Source organism: Panthera onca, chromosome A1 (assembly GCF_046562875.1).
Source record: "Panthera onca isolate mPanOnc1 chromosome A1, mPanOnc1 haplotype 2, whole genome shotgun sequence".
NCBI classification, from domain to species: Eukaryota; Metazoa; Chordata; class Mammalia; order Carnivora; family Felidae; genus Panthera; species Panthera onca.
The window spans coordinates 177,386,054-177,409,381 of record NC_138339.1 but is presented as its reverse complement, the minus strand read 5'-3'; the positions used below and the strand labels follow the sequence as shown (position 1 = coordinate 177,409,381).

The following is a 23,328-nucleotide window of genomic DNA, read 5'->3' as shown; positions in this document are numbered from 1 at the left end:
GGCTTTACTGATGTGTCATAATGTGATAAAAAGGGTTCAGAAGAGATTTCAGACAGAAGTTAACTCACAGTTTTCCTGCTTTGTAATTTAGGAAATGGGTCCCATGACGTCAGAACCACTTTTTTTTTTTTTTTTTTTTTTTTTTTTTTTTTTTTTACTTTCAGTACTGTTCTCCCAGATCAGTGGAGTCCTTGGGCAGTAAACTGCTCAATGAACTGACAAGTCTTTATGAAAGTATACATTGATAACTGGTGTGTCTTCAAGAAGACATCAGTGATTCTGGGATAAACTTAACATGTGTAAATTAGAATTAGTCAAATGAAGAAGTAACTGGTACTAAATAAAACCCTGAGCAAGTAAGTGCTCCCTGAGCTTAGGGACAGTGACTGATACCGTGTGTGCATTTGGCACATAGGTATTTATAGCATTTAGGTAATTAACTCTGTCTAGTTTAGCATGCATAAATACAGTAATCAAGTGTTTCACTGATTTGGTCTTGGTATGTTTCTCCTTGTTTAACATGAAGAATCTAGTATTTTCCAGATTTCTCCAGCCAAAGCTGTGGAATGTGCAGTTTAGTGCCCAGTGAAACCATTTGGTCATGATTGATGCTACTGACAGAGAATAAGTTTCTGATTTTGAATTTGAGACTTTTCACCACTATAGAAGTGTTTTGCCCTCTTAAAATGGTGAATTTAGTGAGGTTACATTGCAGAAATTAAATAAGCATGTTATATAAATACTATTGTATTTTAAGTAACTGAGAATAACTTAGTCTTGACCTTTGTCCACTTTTTAAAAATACAATGCTAAAGACAGTATGTGCTACTAAGACTCTGAAGAAAAGCTTGAGACCACTGGTTGATTTTTACACTTTAACCATGATTTAATAATCTATGTCCTCCTGACACAGTTAACTCATTGAATAATTGGGCCAAATTCAAGGTGATCAATTTCTACTAAATAGTTAACCATAAGGTATATTTGTGTTAGCAAACAAAATGCTTTCAAAATGTACCACTTTTGAAACTGTTTGAATTTTTTATGTTGACCCAGTAACTTTGTTTGCAAAGGTAAACTGAAGTGGAGTTAAGCAATTGCCTGGCAAATTTTATCACTGAGATGACCATACAGGATAAAATGAAAAAGCTGAATTTTAGAAAATATACTTGATGACAGCAGACCTTTACTCTTCCTAGATCTTTAGTAGGAGTTTTTGTTCCAGGAATTGTTGGAGCTCTAGTCCTGCATTCTTTTTTCTCCCTCTCTTTCTTCCCTCCCCCTCTCTCTTACTAACTCCCTTTCTCTTTCTCTCTTCCCCTTTCTTTTTTCTCTTTCCCTCTTTTCCTTTTTTTTTCCTCTTTCCCTCCCTTTTCATCTATCATTTTTCCATCATCAATGATACACACATGGTTAAAGGTTTTGTCTAATAATCATTAACCCATCCTTACAAAATTTTAAGTATTTGAGGAACTATCAACGTAAAATACATTTCTAGTTTCAATTGGATGCTTGTCATTCATAGGGAAAACTGAGAGACAAAAGTATTATTTTAAAAAATAGTATATTTTGAAACAGATGACTAAGATCAAGATTATTTTCTACCAGATTCATTAACTTACTTCAGAATTAACTGCCTATTTGTTGAACCATCTCCTATTTCCTAGTCATTTCAGCTTCAAAGTTCCTGGACTTAACATGGTGTCTAATATGTCCTGCTGCCATCTTAATCTGAGATTAAATAAAGGCCTTTTAAGTATTTTTTAATCTCATGAACCCATCCCCAAGTAACTGTGTTTAAAAGATTGCATAATGATTTAAAAAAAATATATTGCATAATGATGTCAAAGAAAAGCTTCTTGTATTTCAAGACCAGGAAAGATTCCTTGGAATGTGGATAGCTGGGGTTGAAGGGAGCAGAGAATGCAGAAACACCATGGCTTACCCCTGGTTTCATGGGGGCGGGGCCGAGGTAGGAGGTAAACAGAAAGTCCAGACACACTGGGAATGTGACAGCCAGGTTTGCCACCTCACTCAGGTGACAGGCCTGTGAATTCTCACCAGATTTCTCACGACTAACTGTGGCATGAGAGAGCAGCAGAATGATTCCTGTGCATGTAAGGAGGCCTGGAAGTGTCAGAAGGATCCTGCTTGCCTGAGAGTGTCCTGCTTGAAAAGGCCTTCAGTCATGAATAAGAGACAGCCCAGCAGTGGCAAATATGGTCTAATATCCAAAACTCAATGTGGAAAGAGCCCCTCCCTATCCTGGAATTTGTGGCTGAAATTCATTATTGCTACATGTGTCCATGGGATTAGAGGCCGAAGATATTAAGAAAGCATTATTGGAAAAGTTTGGTCTAGAATCATGTAAGAGAGCAAGTAGATTAGAAAAATGTAGGTGGTAGTTACGGAAGTGAGGTGGGAGTTGTGACCACCACAGACACTAACCTGTGAGCCCACAGTACAAAACTGGTGGGATAAAGTGGACACTGCTGAAAAAAGCAAAAGGACCTGCTATGCCTCCTTATTCTCTGAACTTTGACCTCCACAGCAAAGAAGGGGAGTTATAGCCACTCCATCCCTACTCATTTATTTAGTCTCTTTGCTGAAACGATGTAGTAACGAACAAGCCAGGCTGTTATGCTGTAGAACTGCATAGGGCAGGATGATGTGCTGCATTGCCTTGTGCAGAACCTTGAGACATTATTTCTTAATAACCTTAAGATTTATGTTGAGTGGCTTGAGTAATTTTGCTTTAGACAATTTATTCAGTTCTTCATCCTTCATAGAAGACTTGTGAATGTCTTTATGTTTAGTTACAGATAGTGGCAACTAACAATTCTCTAGTGTCCAGTCCAGGCACTGGGTATCTATTTAATCCTGACAGTAACACTATGAGATAACTGCTGTAATTACTGTTCCCATTTCACAGATGAAGGAACTGAGGCAGGGAAGCTATGCAGTTGACCCCATTCACAAAGCTGATAAAATGGAGGAGCCAGAATTTTAATCGAAACAGTCTAGTTCTAGAGCCAGTTCCCTTAACTGCTGCACTACCTTTCAGACCTGTGTATACATTATGATAATTATGCTAACAGGATGTAAGGGAATAGCAGCAAAGTATTAACATTACCTACTGCCAAACAGACAAATCTAGGGCAATTTTAATATCTGAGTTTATACCTTCCCCAAATTTTGTAGAATGACCACATTTTTATTATAATCACAAAAAAAGATAAGTATAATTTCTATGAAAATTATGCAAAGAGTAGTATAAAGGACTCTCACTGGAAAGACTGAGAAATACATGGAAAATGTCCATCACAATGTTATCCAAGTGGTGAGATTTTTTTCAGTGATTTTCATTTTCCTGCACTTTTATTTTTTTGGCTTGGATTTTAAGCCCCTAGTTTAAGAGAAAAAAATAAAAATTACGTGTGGATTTTATGCTAAAAATTGATAACCCTGGTACAATCAATGATTTTCCAAAAAATATATATATATATATACTACCAAAAACGATACCAAAAGCACATAAATTGTTAATGGATCAATAACCAAGAAATATTTTAAAATGTAACTGAACTACACCCCTCAAAGACTTTGAGCCTAGAGAATTTGGGGTATTGAGTTATTTTAAATTTCTGAGGCTGAGCCAATTCCAATGCTATTATAAACTCTGAAACAACAGAGGAAAGGTAAAAGTCTTCCTAATGCATTTCTTCAAGTTAGCACTAACATCTGAGAAAAATACTAAATCTAATAGACGGTAATCTCACTTATGACAGATGCAAGATAACTACATAAATATAATGCAAATAACATAACAAATGTAATAGTATATTAAAATGGTTGCTGTCACCACTGTGACTTAGCTCTGTTTTGGTAGTGTTTAATGAACTCAATGAAAAAAATAGAACACAGAAGTAATTGGCCTAACTATTGGAAAAGTGGAGGCAAAATTATCATTATCAGCCTTCAAAATGATTGTCTTCCTGGGAAACCCCAAGAAAATCAGTGGAAAAATTACTAGAACTAAAAAAAAGAAAAATTGGACTAATGAGAGATTTCAATGAGGTTATTTAACACAAAAGTAAGATATAAAAACCAATGGTTTTCCTAGATACTAGCATATTTATGCTACAAAGCAATTTTTAAGGCTAAAAAACAGTACAAACAGTAGAAAACATTTAGAAAAAAATCTTTAGATATGGAGAGTGAAAGGTAGAAAATTTAAACTTCACTGAGATTCATAAAAGAAAAGTTGTATAAACAATGCGAGCCAGGTTTCTATATGAGAAAAACAGCAATAGATCAGTCTTCCCATACTGCGTTATTGAGCTAACACTGCTCCAATAAAAACTCAGTGGAATTTACTTTTGGATCTGGCAAAAATAATTCCAGTATCCATCTGGAAGAACAAACAGGTGTGAAAATGGGAAAAAGGTGAACAACACGGGAAACATAGGAGGCACTGAATGTTTTATGAAGTTAGACTAATAAAGTGAGACACACTGGCAATAATCAAGACAAATCAGTGGAGCAAAATAAATAGGCCTCCGACAGCCATTATATACAAGAACTCAAAAATAGGTAAAATACAAACCTACACTAAAGAAAATGTCTGAAATAAAAAAAGGAAATAAATAATAACAAAAGAGAAATAGAAGTACTGTTCTTAATATAAAAAGCAATCATAGGGTTGCCTGGGTAGCTCAGTCGGTTGAGCGTCCGACTTCAGCTCCATGGTCTTGCAGTTCATGGGTTCGAGCCCTGTGTTGGGCTCTGTGCTGACAGCTTGGGGCCTCGGGGCCTGCTTCAGATTCTGTCTTCCTTGCTCTCTGCCCCTCCCTTGCTCTCTGCCCTTCCCCCACTCATGCTCTGTCTCTCTTTCAAAAATAAACGTTAAAGGAATTTTTTTTTAATAAAAAAAAAAAGTCATAACAAAAGACATCACAAAGTTCTCAAAGAAATGAACAGGCAAAAGGTGGATGTTGATAATTTAGGGAAAATGAAAAACAAGTGGCAAATAAATATAGTGTGTGCTGGTTGGGAGAAATGGCAGAACTAGTGCCAGGCATGGGCAGTATTGGTGCTTATTTCTATGCCACAATAATCCCAGAGATTTCTACTTGGTGGTGAAGGGAATATTTTCAGAAGATTCTTAACACACATCACTACATTTTCTATTTTTGTGGTAGACTGTTCATTCCACCTCCAAATCTGTTGTCTCAACCCCCACATCTAGAAACAGGATCAGCAAAGTTTTACCTGGCTGTGGCCCCCAGGAGTTAACCACCCCACTCTTCTGGGTAGTGCATATATACAGGTACTGGCACACAACAGACACATAGATCAATGGAACAGAATAGAAAACCCACCAATGGACCCAGCTAGAGACTATTGGCTCCTTTGCAGTAGGAGTGGCTGAGTAAGTTCTTGCTAATGATAAGTAAACACAGGTGATAGGTGCAGCTTCCAGGTCACTTCCTTTAAAGCAATGTGCTTATCTTCCTCTATCTCTTTTCCCATCCTTGAGAGGAAATACGGACCTGGTGCTGGTGAGTCAACTTTGGCTATGCAGAGAAGTAGAATGGAACTCTAGGGTTGAAAGCAACAGAGTGAAGGAGCTTGGATTTCTAGACATCCTTTTGGAATGGAGCCTTCGACATTAAATGGGGCTGCGCTGAAACAAAGGCTGACAGACAAGTAGTTTATGTTAAAAGTGACTCCCAGAGCGGGGATGAGGGAGAGGGAAGTGAAAACAGGAAAAGAGTTAAGTTGGTCACTACTAAAATTGCCAGGTGTTCCATCCCATGAAACCCTCAGAATACCCTCACAAAATGCATTCCAAAACTGTCTGCCTTGGGAGGAAAAAGGAGGACTCGTTTTTCTTATTGGTTTTCATTTCCTGCTGAAATTGCTTCTGGGTGTTAACCATCCCACTCTTCTGGGTAGCAGATATATATGGGTACAAAAACAGACACATAGATCAATGGAACAGAATAGAAAACCCAGCAATGGACCCACAACTATATGGTCAGCTAATTTTTGACAAAGCAGGGAAGAATGTCCAAAAGATGGGCTCTTCAACAAATGCTGTTGGGAGAACTGGACCACTCTCTTAACACCATACATAAAAATAAATTCAAAATAGATGAAAGACCCAAATGTGAGACAGGAAACCATCAAAATCCTAGAGGAGAATACAGGCAGTGCTGTAGCAACTTCATACTGGAAGCTGGAGCATGAGGTGTCTTCAAGGAGATTAAAATGGTGCACACGAGATGTCCAACAGCACACACACCCTTTGCCCCACTCAGATCTGCTGGTGTCCTGCATTAACTGCAATCCATTATAGAGTTCCTGTAAAATGATGCCTGGTCATGATCTCAGCACACTTAACATGACAGCATTACTGAAATAAGTGTGGTCCTATTACTGCAGCTAGTCCTGCCTCTGTTTTGATATTCATCATTTCCTTCTTCCACCACGTTTTCTGGATTTCTTGATCTCCTTGTCTCTCAGCTTGCATCTCAGCTGATGTTGGTCACTTGCTTGGTGTGATTATCCAGGCCTTCACCCCTAAAGACTTTGACCCCTTACTTGCCATATCATATTTGGGTTGCAATTGCTGTAATTACCATTCATCATGATCAACAGGCATAGAGACACAAAGAGACACCCTAGTGAATTCCCTGGGCTCAATATATACTCTTCACTCACCTCATTTTGTACTAGCAACACTAGCTCATGGTGATCAGGATGAATTACATTCACCATTACAATAACTCCTTTATCTGCTTCCCCCCCCTCGCAAACTTGTCACCTGCACTAAGAAGCCCAAAGTTACCAAGGCGAGTTTTTGTAACATTCCAGAGGGGAATATTCCCAACAACTCACTTCAGATATGTCCAATGATCAACTTAATGTCCTTCACCTCCAAATTTCCCCATCATTGTTCTACAAAAATGGAGCTCACCTTTTTAAGTATTTTTCCCTGATAACTGGTATAGTACTAAGCTTTGTCGATAGAAGGTGCTGAGGACAGACTGCAGGAGAAAGAGGTGTTCTTTTCTCATCCTGGTGCTCACTTGGCAGGCTCTTCTCCATTGCCCATCTCCTCCAACTTATAACTGTCTGCAGCTCCCAGAAACAACAGTTCCATTGAGCAATTTCACAGTGGAATACCTAGGACAAGACCTAGCCCCATGAATAGCTATCCCTAGCACACCAGGGGGTGGATTTCTGGCAAATTCCACTGAGTCAATCCCACAGTGACTTCTCTACCATTCAGTGAGCCGTGCTGACAATTTTAACAAGGTCTGGATCTCAGTCTTTGGGGGGCTTCTTCCTTGAGGCCCTTATCTAAGCCTATTCCTATATTCTTTGGAGTTCTTGCTCCTAACTAGCCAAATCCTCATTCTTCCAAATCCCTGTTTAGTTAGTGATTCTTGATATATTTTTTAAAGATTTTATTTGTTTATGTTTCAAGTAAACTCTACACCAACATGGGGCTCAAACTCAGTCCCCTGAGATCAAGTGTTGAATGTTCTACCAACTGAGCCAGCCAGGAGCCTCAGTGATTCTTGATATTAAACACTTCTTGTTCAAATTACTGCATGTTTTCTCTCTCCTGATTGGACCCAGGCTTACATAAGCAGACACCACAATAGATAATGAGAAGAATGAATCTTTCAGGAGTGAGGCCAGGGACCATGGGGAGCAAGTGGACAAATGAGTTCATTTCAGAAGTCAGAACCAGAGCCTAACCAAGGAATTTACTTTATTGTCTAGTAAGGAAATCTTTTCAATTCCTGCCAGATAGAATACATCATAGTGATTGCAGTGTCACCATTCTTTGCTTTTAGAATGGTAATTTTTATTGCAGCTCTTCATCTTCATCATTTTGTATTGAGATGTATGGGAGTGCGAGTAACTTGTCTGTAGATAGTAAATTGTTAGTCCTTGAAGGTCCGCCTCCAAATCAGATGGACAGAAATGAACACCACTAGGAGATCCGAGATTTTGAAATGAGAACAATAACTAGATGAACTTTGAGCTGAATTCCCTGGGGAGGGCCTGTGCTTTCTGTTTGGGAGGGTTGGTGCATGTGGACACTTGGGCACTGGAGGCCAAAGGCAAGACTTCTGTTTTCCGATATTCTTTCTCCATTTTTCCTTTTAATAGTAAAACTCCTCGAGTTTTTGATGAGTATTTGCCCAGCCAGAGACTGTATTTTTCCAATCTCCTTTGTAGATAAGTAAGGTTGGGTTCTTGACAGTGGGATGCAAAGGGAAGAAATACATGTGACTTCCCAGTCTTGCTCTTGACATAATTAGGTGTGTGCTCCTCTCTCTTTTATCCCTTGGTCTTGAGTGAAGACTCAGTCTGGTGAGCCAGTTTTGAATAGGTGGTCCAGGGGAGTCCTCTGCTTGCCTTGCATTGCCTGCTTGCCTCTGGACTAATACTTGAGAGAAAGCTAAAATTATCTTTCTTGTTTTGTTTTTGTGAGCTAATGTATTCTCGGTCTCTTTGTTACATCAGCTTAGCCTGTTCCCTAACACAATCTTCTTTCTCACATTCCTTTCAAATTAAATGTTATTTTTCTTCTATCTGACATGGAAATTTTACAGTATTTCTTTCCCTTGAGTCTACCCTCCCCCCATTTTTTTGCAGAGAGAAGAGTTTGCAGAAATCTTTGGCTTCATCTCATTATTCTTTACTGTCACTGCCTGCAGGCAGAGTCCATAATGTAAATGTAAAATTGTGTTCAGCATAAGTTCCCTTGAGTATGTAATTATAACGCCTTCCAGGGTGCACCTAAATAAGAAGAATCTGTTTCTCCAACCCAAGATTGCTTTTGGTGTCAATCACACAGTGAGATATAGACAGAGGCAATAACTGTAGTAACTAACACCAAATGAGGCAGACCACAATATAAAACATTATGCATTTTCATTGCTGATAATCTTGGGAGGATTCAGAAAATATGGAGGGCCCTAAGCATGGAATGGGAGAATTCTAATTTATTTTGTAGGTGTGCAAAATATCTCATAACCAAATAGTAGTTTTGCTCATCACCAAAAGCACTAAGTGACTTAGTTCTGTTTTATACTAAACACAAGTGATGATTAAAACATATCAGTATTTTCTATTATCAAAACACTGATCAAATACTGATCAAAGTGTAGATATTAATTTCAGTTACTGTGTAATCTATAACAACTAAATACATACACACATGAAAATCCTTTAGTATGTAGATATACTAAAATATGTTTTTAAAATATATAAATATATACAAAACCTTTAAAACATACAATATAAGCAATATAAGTAAGCGATGATTGTTGATGGTCACTTATACTAAATCAAAATATACTCATTTCAAAAATTAAACTCTTTTTAAAATGTTTATTTAGAGAGAGAGGAAGAGAGAGAATGAGCGAGGGAGGGGCAGAGAGAGAGGGAGAGAGAGAATCCCTACCAGGCTCCACACTGTTGGCACTGAGGCCAACACAGGGCTCGATTTCATGAACTGTGAGATCACGATCTGAGCTGAAATCAAGAATTTCATGCTTAACCGGGGCGCCTGGGTGGCTCAGTCGGTTAAGCAGCCGACTTCAGCTCAGGTCATGATCTCGCGGTCCGTGAGTTCGAGCCCCGCGTCGGGCTCTGTGCTGACAGCTCAGAGCCTGGAGCCTGTTTCAGATTCTGTGTCTCCCTCTCTCTGACCCTCCCCTGTTCATGCTCTGTCTCTCCCTGTCTCAAAAATAAATAAAACGTTAAAAAAAAAAAAAAAATTAAAAAAAAAAAAAAAAGAATTTCATGCTTAACCGATTGAGCCACCCAGGTGCCCCCCTAAATGAAACTCCTATATGAAGCAGAGTTTCATGCATACATAAATAAATAATTATGCGATTTATTTACTTCATAAATAAATAATAGATTATTCTGATTAGATTTTAAATACATCATAACACTCAGAGAAGTTTGGATCTAGAACCTTTGTGTAGGAGAATGTAGTTTTTGAATCATTTAGTAAAATATTCAAGTAATTAAAAATAAATGCTTTTGGGGCACCTGGGTGACTCAGTCGATTAAACATCCAACTTCAGCTCAGGTCATGATCTCATGGTCAGTGAGTTCAAGCCCCACATCTGGCACTGTGCTGACAGCTCAGAGCCTGGAGCCTGCTTCAAATTCTGTGTGTGTGTGTCTCTCTCTCTCTGCCTCTCCCCAGCCTATGCTCTGTCTCTCTCTGTCTCTCAAAAAAATGAATAAATGTTAAAAAAAATTTTTAATAAATAAGTGCTTTCAATTTCTTCAAAAAAGTTTAATTGCTGACATTAACTTGATGCCTTTGAAAATATACTTTGAAAGAGTAAAGGAATACAATTAATTTTAGAACTAAAAATCAAAAGAGGTAAAAAGTTTAGAGGCAATGCAGTGTTTCCCAAATTTTAATCATTTTTCAATCCCTCTCAATTTCTGGCATATCTATATAATACTTAAAAAATATTTACCTAATCATTTTATTTTATTCCATTCCATTCCTACTTAAATATGTTTATTTTTTAAAATCAGCATTATGGTTTTACCTGCCGTAAATATTATGCTTAACACATAATATTATTTTCTAACTATCTACTTAAGTAAAAAAATATTCTTAGGTTGCAATCTAAAGTCATCTCACATGACCCACATACCATACTTTGGTTAATAATTGATACAGCATTGCACTATATAAAATTCTTCTAGTATCTGGAGCCTAAGTAAAATACAAAGTCTGCTATACTTTAAAATCACATTGTGGCAAAAGTGTGTTCATGACCTGACTGCCCAGTATAGTGGTAATGCTAACTATGTCTCTTTTTTAGGTATTGAGCAAACCGATAAAACTTAGAACCCATTTTATACTGAAGTATGACTTGGAACAATCTGTGGCATATACTGTTATTAATAAGGTTAACTTCACTATCTAAACAGGCTGCTGTGACCTCACATTTACCATAGTTAAAGAGACAGAGGCAAAAGGCAAGGGCTGGCAACGAATTGCATCTCTAAAATTTACTCTGTTCAATGACAAACATGTTATTTAAAAAAAAAAACATTTTTTGTGTAACTTCTCAAGAATGTTTCAGTTTGCTAAAAAAATTAATAATATGCTTTACTATTATCTTTGAAGTAAGAAAGTCATCGTCAGCATAACATTGAGCAATGTTTCAGGTTTGGGGGATTATGTTTTTGCATATCTGTAAATTGCCAATTTGCAAGCAAGAACTCCCAAAAATCCAGATTCTATTTATTGGGTAATAAATAAAGCAATAAGAAAGCTATATCATTCTACAAAATACAATTCACCCTTTTCAATGACTGTGATACATCTTACAGTGTATTTACAGTGGATTTACATTTGGAGACCAAGTATTTATGACACGATTTTTCTAACATCTAATGTCTGTATTGTTATGAACCAAAATGCTTGCTGGAGTCAAGCTTCGACCTCATCCAAGCCTTGGATCAAAATGTTCTTGATAACTAGGACAATATACATGCTTTTGGACTAAAGCTGAGTAATGAAACCCCCATAGTGCCTAAGCCCACTCCAGTTGTTCAGAGTAGAGTGGAGAGTCCTAGCATGACCATGTGGAGGAAGTGTATGTGCAGAAGTCCCTCCATGTTCCATCCACCCCATGCTTTCCCAGTGTGCTGAAAAGGATCTGTTCGCACCACCTTTGGAGATGTATTCCTTTTCTATTGCTGTGTAACAGATCACCACAAATTTAGCAGTTTATAACAACATCTGTTTATTAGCTCATGCTCCTATAGGTCAGAAGTCCAGGCACAGCGTGGTGGGGTTCTTCTGCTCAGGCTAAAATTTGGGTGTCAGCTGGCCATGCCCTCGTGTGGAGTTAAGGTCCTTTTCCTGGCTCATTCTTGTTATTGACAGAATTCATCACTGCTGTAGTAGGACTAATATCCTTGTTTCCTTGCTGGCTGTCCGATGGGACTCAGCTCTAAAGTCCTAGAGGCTGTTCCCAGTTTCTAAGCATGATGTCCTCCCCATCTTAGCAATGTAGAACTGCCCTTCCAATCTCCACTTCCTCTTCTGCTAGCAACCATAGAAAATTCTCTATTTTTAAAGGGCTCATAAGATTGGGTCAAGCTTTCCAGGATGATCCTCCCCATCTCAAGGTTAATGGTGTCATATGTCATAACCTAATCACAGGAGTAAAACACATTAAATTTGCAGACTTGGGGATTATGCAGGGTGTGTACACCAGAGACAGAATACTGGGGAACATCTTAGAATCCTGCCTGCCACAGAAGCTTTTGTCACTTTCAGCTTGACACATTTCTTTGGCTTATATCCTCGCACTCAAGACTTTTTCTTTCTTTCTCTCCCCAAAGAAACTCAGAAAAACTAAAGGTGTCACTAAATTAGTCTACATGAAATAAAATATACATGAAAGATATGTATTCCTGGGCTTTCAAACATGTTTCAAGGTGACACCAAATAAGCTTAGACGCTGTTCATCATTTTCAATGCAAATGTAGCTTCAACTAAACCATCACTTTATAGGGGACCCCTTTTGTGACACTATAGTAACTGATAATATAGTTTATATTAATGAGAACATAATATTAATTCAATATGATTTCTTTCTAACTAATGTCAGACCTACTGTGTAAGCAATTAACCTGTTTATTTCAATACTAATACTAATTTATTCATGTTGTTTTTTTCTACAAATTAAATGTATTTTTTAGGCTCTATGAGATTAGTATGAAAATAGTGAAAATTTCAAGTAATTATTGGTGATTTGGTTTTGTCCATTCATCCTGAAATGCCTTAATTCTCCCTCCATGTTTGTTTATTAATTGGATTCCTAGAGTAATTCTCAACCAAAAGTTTGATTTATCAAAGTATAGATGAAAAGGTACTTATGAAGAATACAAATAGCTCTGATTTGGAGGTACTTACTAAAACATTAAAATTTATTATTAAATAACAAATGGCAATTTTCTTTTTTTTTTAATTTTTTTAATGTTTATTTTTGAGAGAGAAATAAGGAGTATGAATAGGGGAGGGACAGAGAGAGAGAGAGAGAGAGAGAGAGAGAGAATCCGAAGCAGGCTCCAGGCCCCAAGCTGCCAGCACAGAGCCCAACGCAGGGCTCAAACCCATGGACCAGACCGTGAGATCATGACCTGAGCCAAAGTCGGACCCTCAACCGACTGAGCCACCCAATGGCAATTTTCAAAGCATGATTAAGACCAGTGATAAAAAATAAAATAGGCAATGTGTAGTATGGTATAGTGGAAAGAATAATAAAGAATCAGACACTGGGTAAGTTACTTAATTAACTTATCTTTCAGTTTTTTCACTATAAAAGCAGGGTGATCCTCCAATTTTTTTGAATTGTGGGAATTGAATGCTTTATAAAAGCTATCATCTGCAATAAATGTTCAATAAATACTTCCTTTCTCTGAAAGTGAATAAGCTAATTTAATCAGTTTATTTTAATAAACTTCAAAATGGGTTAAGTCACAACTTAGAGAACACTCTACAGACTTATTTTAATTTGCAAAAATTTATAGATTCAGTTGCTATGCCTGAAATAGAGTAACAGTAGCTTAAATAATATTAAGTACTTTTAAGAATTTGAAACAAAGGACATTGAATAGTGGAGTTAGTTAGATGATGGAATCACTGAGAGGAGTCAAATAGATGATATGTCAACCCAGAGATGAGCAAAAAGTAGGGCATTCCATCTGCCTGAATCCAGAGAGCAAAGGAAGGATGAAGTGTTCTTGAAACCCAGAGCACGGAATGATGAAAAATGCAGCCAGAGATGCCACTCAAGGCACCGGGAGAAATTCCTGGTTTCTTCTTTCTAGCAAAACACAGATCACATGGGAATATGGAAAACAGTCCACGAAGTTTGAGAATAGCACGAAGGCAGTGCTGTATCTGAGGGCAAGCAGGCCCCTGGACTAGCATTCTAACTGGTGAAAGTAAGAGACATGTAATTGACCAGCAACTCAGATTTTAGGTAACTCCAGAGAAGCCTGGATCCTGAAAATACTGTGGTGATTAATTCTCTTGTGTTTTCTCAGAGCTTCAGAACACCACTAACAAAAAGAGAGCTGTCAAAGATAGAGACTTATTCCCTAAACCCTTTCAGGTTAAGACTGTGGTGGGCACACAACTGGTGGCCGCCAGAATGGCAGCCTGAGGAACAATCATCAGGAGAGAAGGCCTTGTCTTCCTGGCCACGAGGCCTGGTGTCAGACACGGGACCACTATTTGTTGCTTTACTTTTGCTCTTTTTCCAAATGTGGGAATTCTGTCTGTCTTCATTGTTGTGATTAAGATTTGGGGTATGGAAGAGTGTGTTTTCCGAAGGCGATCACAATGATATATAGCCCATCCTTCAAGCTTTTGATACAGTGTGATGTTGACACATGTTCATTGAGATGTGTAAGGAGTCTGTATTTTCTCTCTTTGAATCTAGGAAATCCTGTGACCATGGAAAAAGTGACACTGCAACTTTTGAGGCTGCACATAAAAAGCATACAACTTCCACCTCATCCACCTGACACTCACCATTGGAACCAAATCACCATTTACTTGGGGCAGCTAAGTGCCCTTAAGAAGAATCTATGTGTCTGTATCCCTGCCACCATCTCAGTTAAGGGTGACTGAGTCTCCAGATGATGCCAGCCATCATCCTTCAAGCCTTTTCAGCTGACTCCAAAGGGCACCGAGATGGCATGCCCCCACCAGACCCTTCCAGAATTATGGACTTATGAACAAAATGTCATTGTTTTCAACCACAAAGTTTTGGAGTGGTTTGGTAACTCAACAATAGATAACCAGAACATAGGGTGATTAAACCTACACTTGGGTCAAATGAAATGTTGCCAAACATGACAAATCACATTGGACTAAAAAGAGTGTGCTTCTTAAGAGATCCTGGACATGCCACTTTCCATAGTAGCTGGATTTGATTTTGTGTTCTCTGCCTCTGGGGAAGTATAAGTGCATTTTCAATGTGAGTGGGATAATTGTATTTACTATATTAGGCAGAGGAAATGTGGGAATTTTTGTGCATGTCTAATATGATGTTATAACTGGATCTTTCCTGTCTCCATTTTGACAGAGGCACCAGTGATCAACATCAGATCACTTAAATGACAGTCTCCAATTTCATATTGATTTATTCACCACACGATGCCTAGCATACATCACTTGTTACTCTGGGTGCTGGGAATGAAGCAGTGAACAAAGCAGTTAAAATTTTCTTCCCACATGAAGCTTACATATGCGGAATTAGAAAGTAACCATCTCTAAAAACCTGTTCCTTAAGGACTATAAAAAGGAGTCAGGATGTAGTAAAGAGGAATTTGGTCAGGACACTTTATTGGAGAGAGTTGTTTGTGTGTGTGTGAGTTAATCAGGAGCGGCTGGGTTATGTTATGATAACAAATACACACGGATGAGCCAGAGATTGGACATGTGTAGGACGTCATGAATATTGTCCAATAAGGGCCAGAAAATCTCAGCAGAAAAAGAATGAAGGTGAACATACATAGTATGAGTGTGGAACAAAATGATAGAAGATCATTAGGGAGTCATCTGCCTGATCAAGGGCGGTGTAGCAGAGAGATCGTGTATTAAGGAGTCTCTGAAGAGAGGAAGGGCAAGAGCAGAGTCCAGAGGGATTCACACTTTGTTCCCTCTGCCTCCCTCCTCCCTTCCCATGGCATGCCTCTAGAGAGAGCAGATCCAAGCTGGGGTAAAAGAACGTTCGATGGTGAATCAAGTTAAAGATTTTGCTTACGAGTTTGTACTGGATGTCCAATTTTTAAATTGAAACTGTGTTTACTACTGATAGTAACTGAACAACTTTTATTTTTTGCAAGGGAGTGATCACAAAAATTATGGACCTGTCCAAACATTCTTTCAAGGTAAGGGGATATTACCAGAACTGAGTAAATCTTGAAGCCAAGGTAAGAGACATAACTTAATTGTCACCGCGATCACAATCCTTATGTCATGCTTGTTCAACACAACCAGGTTACATCTATGGGGTAAAGGGTTTGTTTCTCCTGGGTAAACAATGCATAGATCTCCACTTTTACTACTCTGTTACTGGTAAGAGAATTCCATTTCCTTAGGGGAATAAGTTAACTGGAGATCATTCCACCTATCTGTAATCATAAAGTGGACACCTGAGAATCTCAGGTGAGAATGATGGGTAGGTAGCAGGATCAGCATTTGACCCAAGAGTCCAGGTGACTCTTGTTTTCATAACTTCAGGGTAAGAGCTGCAGCTTTCTGTTGGGATTACTGATCTGTGGGTGGCCATTTATTTCCACAATGTGGAAAGAGAGAGAGCACAAGCCTGCTTCAGTATATCACTTTAAACCCAGATCCAGCTTTACCATGAAAAAACCTCACTCATTAAAGCGACTAAACTTCAGTTTTTACTTAAGTAATTTGAGGTGTCTCTTTCAACACAATTTTGACCAACACCTGTAGTATATTTGAAGAGGAACCAATATATGCCTCATCATCTGTAGTATGCCTATCAAACAATACTTCTTAGTCTTTATGGGTCTTGGATCCTTTGAAATATAATGAAATCCAAGGACTTTCCATTAGTTACATATTAGCACAATTAACTCTATATTGGAATTTGGTTTTCTTCACATAGATGACAAAGCAACATTTATAAAGAGCTATATCTTCCTCACATTTCTTCAAATATTGAATATGGATTAAAAAATTATCAAATAAGGTAAAAAGTAAATTCAAGGAGAAGGATGCTCCGCTTGGCTGGGAGGCAAACTTGACACGGTGGAGTGGTTTTTGATTCATTCTGCTATGGCAAGCAATCCTTGCTGCTCTCTACCTCTGACCACACAGAAGACCCCTTCAGTGTGGCTTGCAGTGCTTATAGGTGTTTGTAAGTTTCTGTTTATAGTGAAGTTTTCAGGACTCTGTCATTTTAATCCATAGCCTGAAGAATTTTCTCAGCCCTGGACTATCTCCAGGGTTAACTGCTTTCAGTATCCCTTTCCAGAGTGGCAACTTGTACCTAACAATAAGTTTTGTTTTTTTTTTTTCATCAGTATCTTCAATGCCACATCAAGGCCTCCAGTCAAAGGATTTACCTTATTCATGTGGCTGAAAATATCTGTCAAATGACCCTATTCATGAGTCAACTCTTCCCTGTCAAATGGAGCTGGAATTTGGGTTGATTATATCCTCCTAATAGTGAAACTTCTACATAAGGTTCATTTAAGTATATGAAGACTTGTCTTTTGGAAAATCAACGATTACATACTACCTTCCTTGTTATGACAAAATCTCTCGAAAGGTAGCAATTCAAGGCCCCGTTTCAGTTGTCGACTGATCTTAAACGTGCCAGTGTAGAACGCTGTGATCTTGCATCCCAGTGATGTTTGGCTCTTCTTCACTCACCCACAAAGCTAGATGAATTCCAACTACTCACGTGCTTATCTCTGCTTAGAGTAGCAGGAAGTTTCTTCTAATTGAGTTTTCTTTGGCAAAACCATAATCTTGAAGATAATGATGCCAAATTGGTAATTCTTTTTTGGGGATATCTGTGAACGCCTTGAACATAAACCAGGAGCTGCCTGGTTTTATCCTATCTTAAGTTGAAGGAAAAAATAACAACAACTAACATTAATTAAATTTAAATTTATCCGAATAAATATTGGTATTGGAACTTGTTTTGATCATGGTTAAGTACATACATACAAAGTGACTTGACTGAATTCGACAAACCATTTTGATAACATCTAATAACTGGTCTTAAGAGGACAGTGTTTTTTGTTTTGTTTCATTTATTTTTTTTGTTTTTATAATTTATTGTCAAGTTAGCTAACCTCCAGTGTAAACAGTGTATTCTTGGCTTCAGGAATAGATTCCCATGGTTCATCACTTACGTGTAACACCCAGTGCTCATCTCAACAAGTGCCCTCCTCAAAGACCCTCACCCATTTTCCCTACCCCCCCCCAACCCCTCACCCCCATCAACCTTCAGTTTTTTCTCTGTATTTAAGAGTCTCTTATGGTTTCCCTCCCTCTCTGTTTGTAACTTATTTTTCCTTCCCTTCCCCTATGGTCTTTTGTTAAGTTTCTCAAATTCTACATATAAGTGAAACCATATGCTATCTATCTTTCTCTGACTGATTTATTTCACTTAGCATAATACCCTCCAGTTCTATCCACGTTGTCACAAATGGCAAGATTTCATTCTTTTTCATAGCCAAGTAGTATTCCGTTGTATATATAAACCACATTTTCTTTATCCATTTATCAGTTGATGGACATTTGGGCTCTTTCCATAATTTGGCTATTGTTGATAGTGCTGCTCTAAACATTAGGGTACATGTGCCCCTATGAATCAGCGCTCCTGTATCCTTTGGATAAATTCCTAGTAGTGCTATTGCTGGATTGTAGGGTAGTTCCATTTTTAATTTTTTGAGGAAACTCCACGCTGTTTTCCAGAGTGGCTGTACCAGTTTGCATCCAGGGAATGCAAGAGGGTTCCCTTTCCTCCACATCCTCACCAACATCTGTTGTTGCCTGAGTTGTTACTTTTAACCACTCTGACCAGTGTGAGGTGGTATCTCAATGTGGTTTTGATTTGTATTTCCCTAATGATGAGTGATGTTGAGCATCTTTTCATGTGTCTGTTAGCTATCTGGATGTCTTCTTTGGAAAAGTGTCTATTTATGTCTTCTGCCCATTTCTTAACTGGATTAATTGTTTTTTGGGTGTTGCGTTTGGTTAGCTCCTTATAGGTTTTTGATACTAACCCTTTATCTGATATGTCATTTGCAAATATTTTCTCCCATTCTGTTGGTTGTCTTTTAGTTTTGTTGATTGTTTCCTTTGCTGTGCAGAAGCTTTTCATCTTGATGAAGTCCCAATAGTCCATTTTTGCTTTTATCTCCCTTGCCTTTGGAGACATGGCAAGTAAGAAGTTGTTGCATCTGAGGTCAAAGAGGTTGTTGCCTGTGTTCTCCTCTACGATTTTGATGGTTTCCTGCCTCACATTTAGGTATTTCATCCATTTTGAACTTATTTTTGTATATGGTGTAAGAAAGTGGTCCAGTTTCATTCTTCTGCATGTTGCTGTCCAGTTCTCCCAGTACCATTTGCTAAAGAGAAAGAGACTATCTTTTTTCCATTGGATATTCTTTCCTGCTTTGTTGAAAATTAGTTGGCCATAGATTTATGGGTCCATTTCTGGGTTCTCTATTCTGTCTCATTGATCTACGTGTCCATTTTTGTGCCAATACCTTATTGTCTTGATGATTACAGCTTTGTAGTACAGGCTAAAGTAAGAGGACAATGGCTTTAAATCAGGTACTTCGGAAGATAAAAACAAAAATGTGTGTGTTTGTGTATGTGTGTGTGTGTGTGTGTGTGTGTTTCTTTTAACCTCTTGTCCTCATTATTTCACAGGAAAATCAAATTACTATTTTTCTATCTTATTTCATTTTGTTCCCATTTCCTGGAACATCTTTCTCTTTCTCTTGTATTTGTCCAAGCTATATTTATTCTTTAAAGCTCTCACAGGTCCCTTCTCTTCAATGATAACTTTCCTGCTGCATCAAGACTTCTTGGAACCCATTGGCATTCATTACAAAGTTTAACACTCACTCCTACTCTGTAATTTTCATTCCCATGTCACATGTCAGTCCTGCCTCCACAATTAGTGTATAATTTCCATCAGGGTGGAAATCATATCTCTACCACTTCTGTGTAACATGAAACAGAGTGTTTTCTACCTTACCTGCCACGTCTACTTTAATACTTTTTTGTTTTTCTGTTTGAAATTGTATCAGTGGTAAATGTTATATGTTACAAAGCTTTACACATGTTGGCTACCCATAAACATCTAGAGTTATTTTTTTCTAAGAATAATTCTTAATGTAAAATCACACCATAAATAAAACATGTTCAAATGAGACAGTTTCAAATAGATGCATTTAAGAGATAATAAATCAGAACAAAGCTTTGAGATGGTGTCTAGTTTCAAACATACTAAATGCATTTGAATATAGATCTTTACCAACAAATTGATAGTTCTAAGAAACTTTCTGAGGGAAGATTTTAGTTATCATATATTTCAGGCCAGTATTAGAATACCTAAAAAACTAAGTTTCTAAAAAGGTTGACTGAGTCCACAAAGGAAAAGAGAAGATTGTACACTATTCTTAAAATCACAGAAAATTCCTTTAAACATCAGAACTCCTCATGTTGCCTGAAGATATGTGTGCCTCAAAATAAGAAGAGCTTAAGTTTCCAAACACAGTTTTCATGTTTCTTTACTTAAATGATCTATGAAGCCAGGCTCCATCTTCTTTCAATGCATCCTCCTCTAAAGCCATCACCACTATAAACACGCCAGTGTTCATTTTAATGTTCTCCAAGCACAGCAACTAGGAATTCTTTTCTCAGATGTCACCAAATTTCTAAGGTTCATTTTGCTAGTAAAAAATAAGATTGGGGGATGCCTGAGTGGCTCAGTCTGTTGGGCGTCCAACTTTGGCTCAGGTCATGATCTTGCAGTTTGCAAGCTCGAGTCCCCTGACAGCTCTGAGCTGTCAACACAGAGCCTGGAGCCTGCTTCAGATTCTGTGTCTCCCTCTCTCTCTGCTCCTCCCCTGCTTATATACTCTGAAAAATAAACAAACATTAAAAAAAAACTAAAAAAATAATAATAAGGTTAGTGGTTGGAAGTATTATATTTATATGTGGATGACACCAGAGAGTTTCAGGGTTGTCTTTCGCCACAGGCATCACAGGTAAGAGCCATGGCCTGTCTTTCCTGGTAGAAGTTTCCCCAGAGCTGTGGTAATATCCTTGTTGGGATTGTTAAACACCCAAGAAAGACTAACTGGATGGATTAACATTCCATGGTTGGATCCGTGCCCTAAGGTTGGGCATCTGAAAGTTTAAGTCTGCTAAATTGACTGTTTTGCCTCTGTTGTTTAGCTTCAGGCACAAGACACGGACCTCCTCATTCATCAGGCCAAGGAAGCCCGGAAATTTTCCCACAAGACCAGCCAGGAGACTCCGAACACTGGTGGGAGCCAAGAGGATACATCAGGGTCCCTGGTCCTGAATGAAGCACCACCAGCACTTGGGAAAGTGCTACCAGCCACAACAGTCATTAGAACACTCCCACATGCAAGAGGGCCCTGTAGAGCCATATTCCAGAGTGACAACTACTTTTTAAAATCACTAAAATCTTCTTAAACTTATAAGCATGTCTTTAAAAATAGGTATAATCTGCTTCACTTATGAAAGATGTATTGTTGTTATTTTCTGATTTCTTCCAATTAAGATTTTCAAACAGCAACATTCTATGTGACCCATTAGTGTTTATTAGAAATCTTTCAGTCAGCATACGGTTTTCCAGATACTTATCAATATTTTTTTTCTCGAATGATTTCCATCTATTTTCCAAATAGAATTTCCTAAAATGTGAGCCACTATACTTTTGTTGGATGAACAAACCACATTAGTTTAAAACAGAAATCATACATATTGTCTACATATTATTTTAAATGTTTTTTTCCTTCATAGACTTGAAGTTTCTCTCAGCTGTTTATTTTTTGTTCTGTGAGGGTTGGAATTAGTCGGGTATTGCCACTTTTGAACAGTTGGTGGCTCCAACGCTTTGCAACTGTCTTACAAGTATGGCACCAAAATAAGATCGCTCCTTTCACTGTTCCATGCAGAATTTGAAAACAAAAGTGCATTTGAGTAAATGTGGTGCATTTAATCAGAAGCTAAAAGTTATATCAGATACGAATTCAGAAGAAAAGTTTTAATCTTAGCATATGATTCAAACTATGTAATAATGCAAGTAAATACATAGTAGTATATTCACTAAGTGCACTTAAAGCATCATGAGTGTTCCACTAGAAATATAATGTAAGCCATATAGGTAATTTAAAAATTTCTAGCAGCCGCATTTTTAAAAAGAATAAAAATAAATGGGTGAAATTAATATGACTAATTTATTTTATTTAATCTGACATATCCAGGTCATTATTTCAACATGTAATTAATATAAAAGTTACTAATGAGATATTTTACGTGCTTTTTTCCCCTTCCACACCCGATGTATATTTTATACTTACAGCATATCTCAATTTCGACTACCGTATTTTAAGAGCTCAGTAGCTGCATATGGCTAGTGGCTACTGTATTGGTGAGTTGAGGTCTAAAGTACCTAAGGGTAGCTCTTCTATTCAGATTAGATGCAATCTATGAATATCAGGTGGCAATTAATTTTTGTAAATGAAATTCTGTAAAGAAATTCTTATTTTTGCATTAATTTGGTCCTAAGATTGGAGGTTTTTTCCTACAGAAAATCATTCAGGAGACTTACCTTACAATTTTGATGAGATAGGAAGGAAGCATATGACTTAGCTAGCAGCATATTAGTTTGTGTTACTGACAATTTTAGAGACTGCATTAGCAAGGAGTTTGAGATTTCTCTAGAGCCATTATTGGTCCCTTAATATTTTAGGTAGATTCTAACATTTACCCAATGCTTGACTTTGATTTCTGATTCTCCCCTTCCGTTATTTCTAGAATTTAGCTTGTCGCATTCTTTTATTTGGCCTTTGCAGTCTACTCAGACTACATTGTGTTTCCTTTCTCAGGCTGCTGTTAACATTCAGATTGTATAAGAGCGTGGCCTCTGGAGTCAAACCCGCTGATTTGAGTCCAGGCTTCACCACTAACTGGTCATGTGACCTCGGACCAACCAGATACTCCTTGTGCTTCAGTTGACATCTAAAAACTGCAGAAAATTATAATGCCTGGCTCCTGAATTGTGGTGAAGATTAAATAAGACACGTCGGTCCTTGGCATCTACCACACAGTAAACATCAACTTGCACGTGTCTTAGCTCAATCCTTTGGTCCCGTGAAATGTATTGGTGTTGTCTCTTATCAACTCTATCATATTTAACAAAATAAAATAACTTGATGGTAGACCTTTATTTTTTATTGTTGAATGAGGAATTTCATTGGAGATGCTTCCTATTGACACAGATAACTTAATAAAATAAAGTTGTCTGGTCTTCCTCAGATCGCCAGATAGGATCTTCTGAATATTTCACAAGGAAAGTGCTGAGGAAGCACAGTGACTGAAGGTCATGGCTCTAGACAGTATTCTGGAAAATATGGCTTCAAACAAAATACAAATTTTCTTATTTCTCCCCTGTGCTGTTTATTCTTTATTAAATAGGATCT

At 37.8% G+C, this 23,328-nt stretch overlaps 1 long non-coding RNA gene across 7 annotated transcripts in view; it reads left to right on the top strand.

The window, feature by feature from the left end:
• LOC132681925 (uncharacterized) overlaps positions 1-23,075 on the top strand; it is a 35,600-nt gene extending 12,525 nt beyond the window's left edge. Inside the window, exons 3-4 of one of the 7 annotated variants that reach the window (XR_009611324.3) lie at positions 14,526-15,065; positions 15,937-23,075. This is a non-coding gene — a long non-coding RNA (uncharacterized LOC132681925). Of the gene's footprint in view, positions 1-14,525 lie in introns of all 7 variants that reach the window. The other 6 variants (XR_009611320.3, XR_009611323.3, XR_009611322.3 and 3 more) reach the window with 6 other exon arrangements.
• The last annotated feature ends 253 nt before the right edge of the window (positions 23,076-23,328 follow it).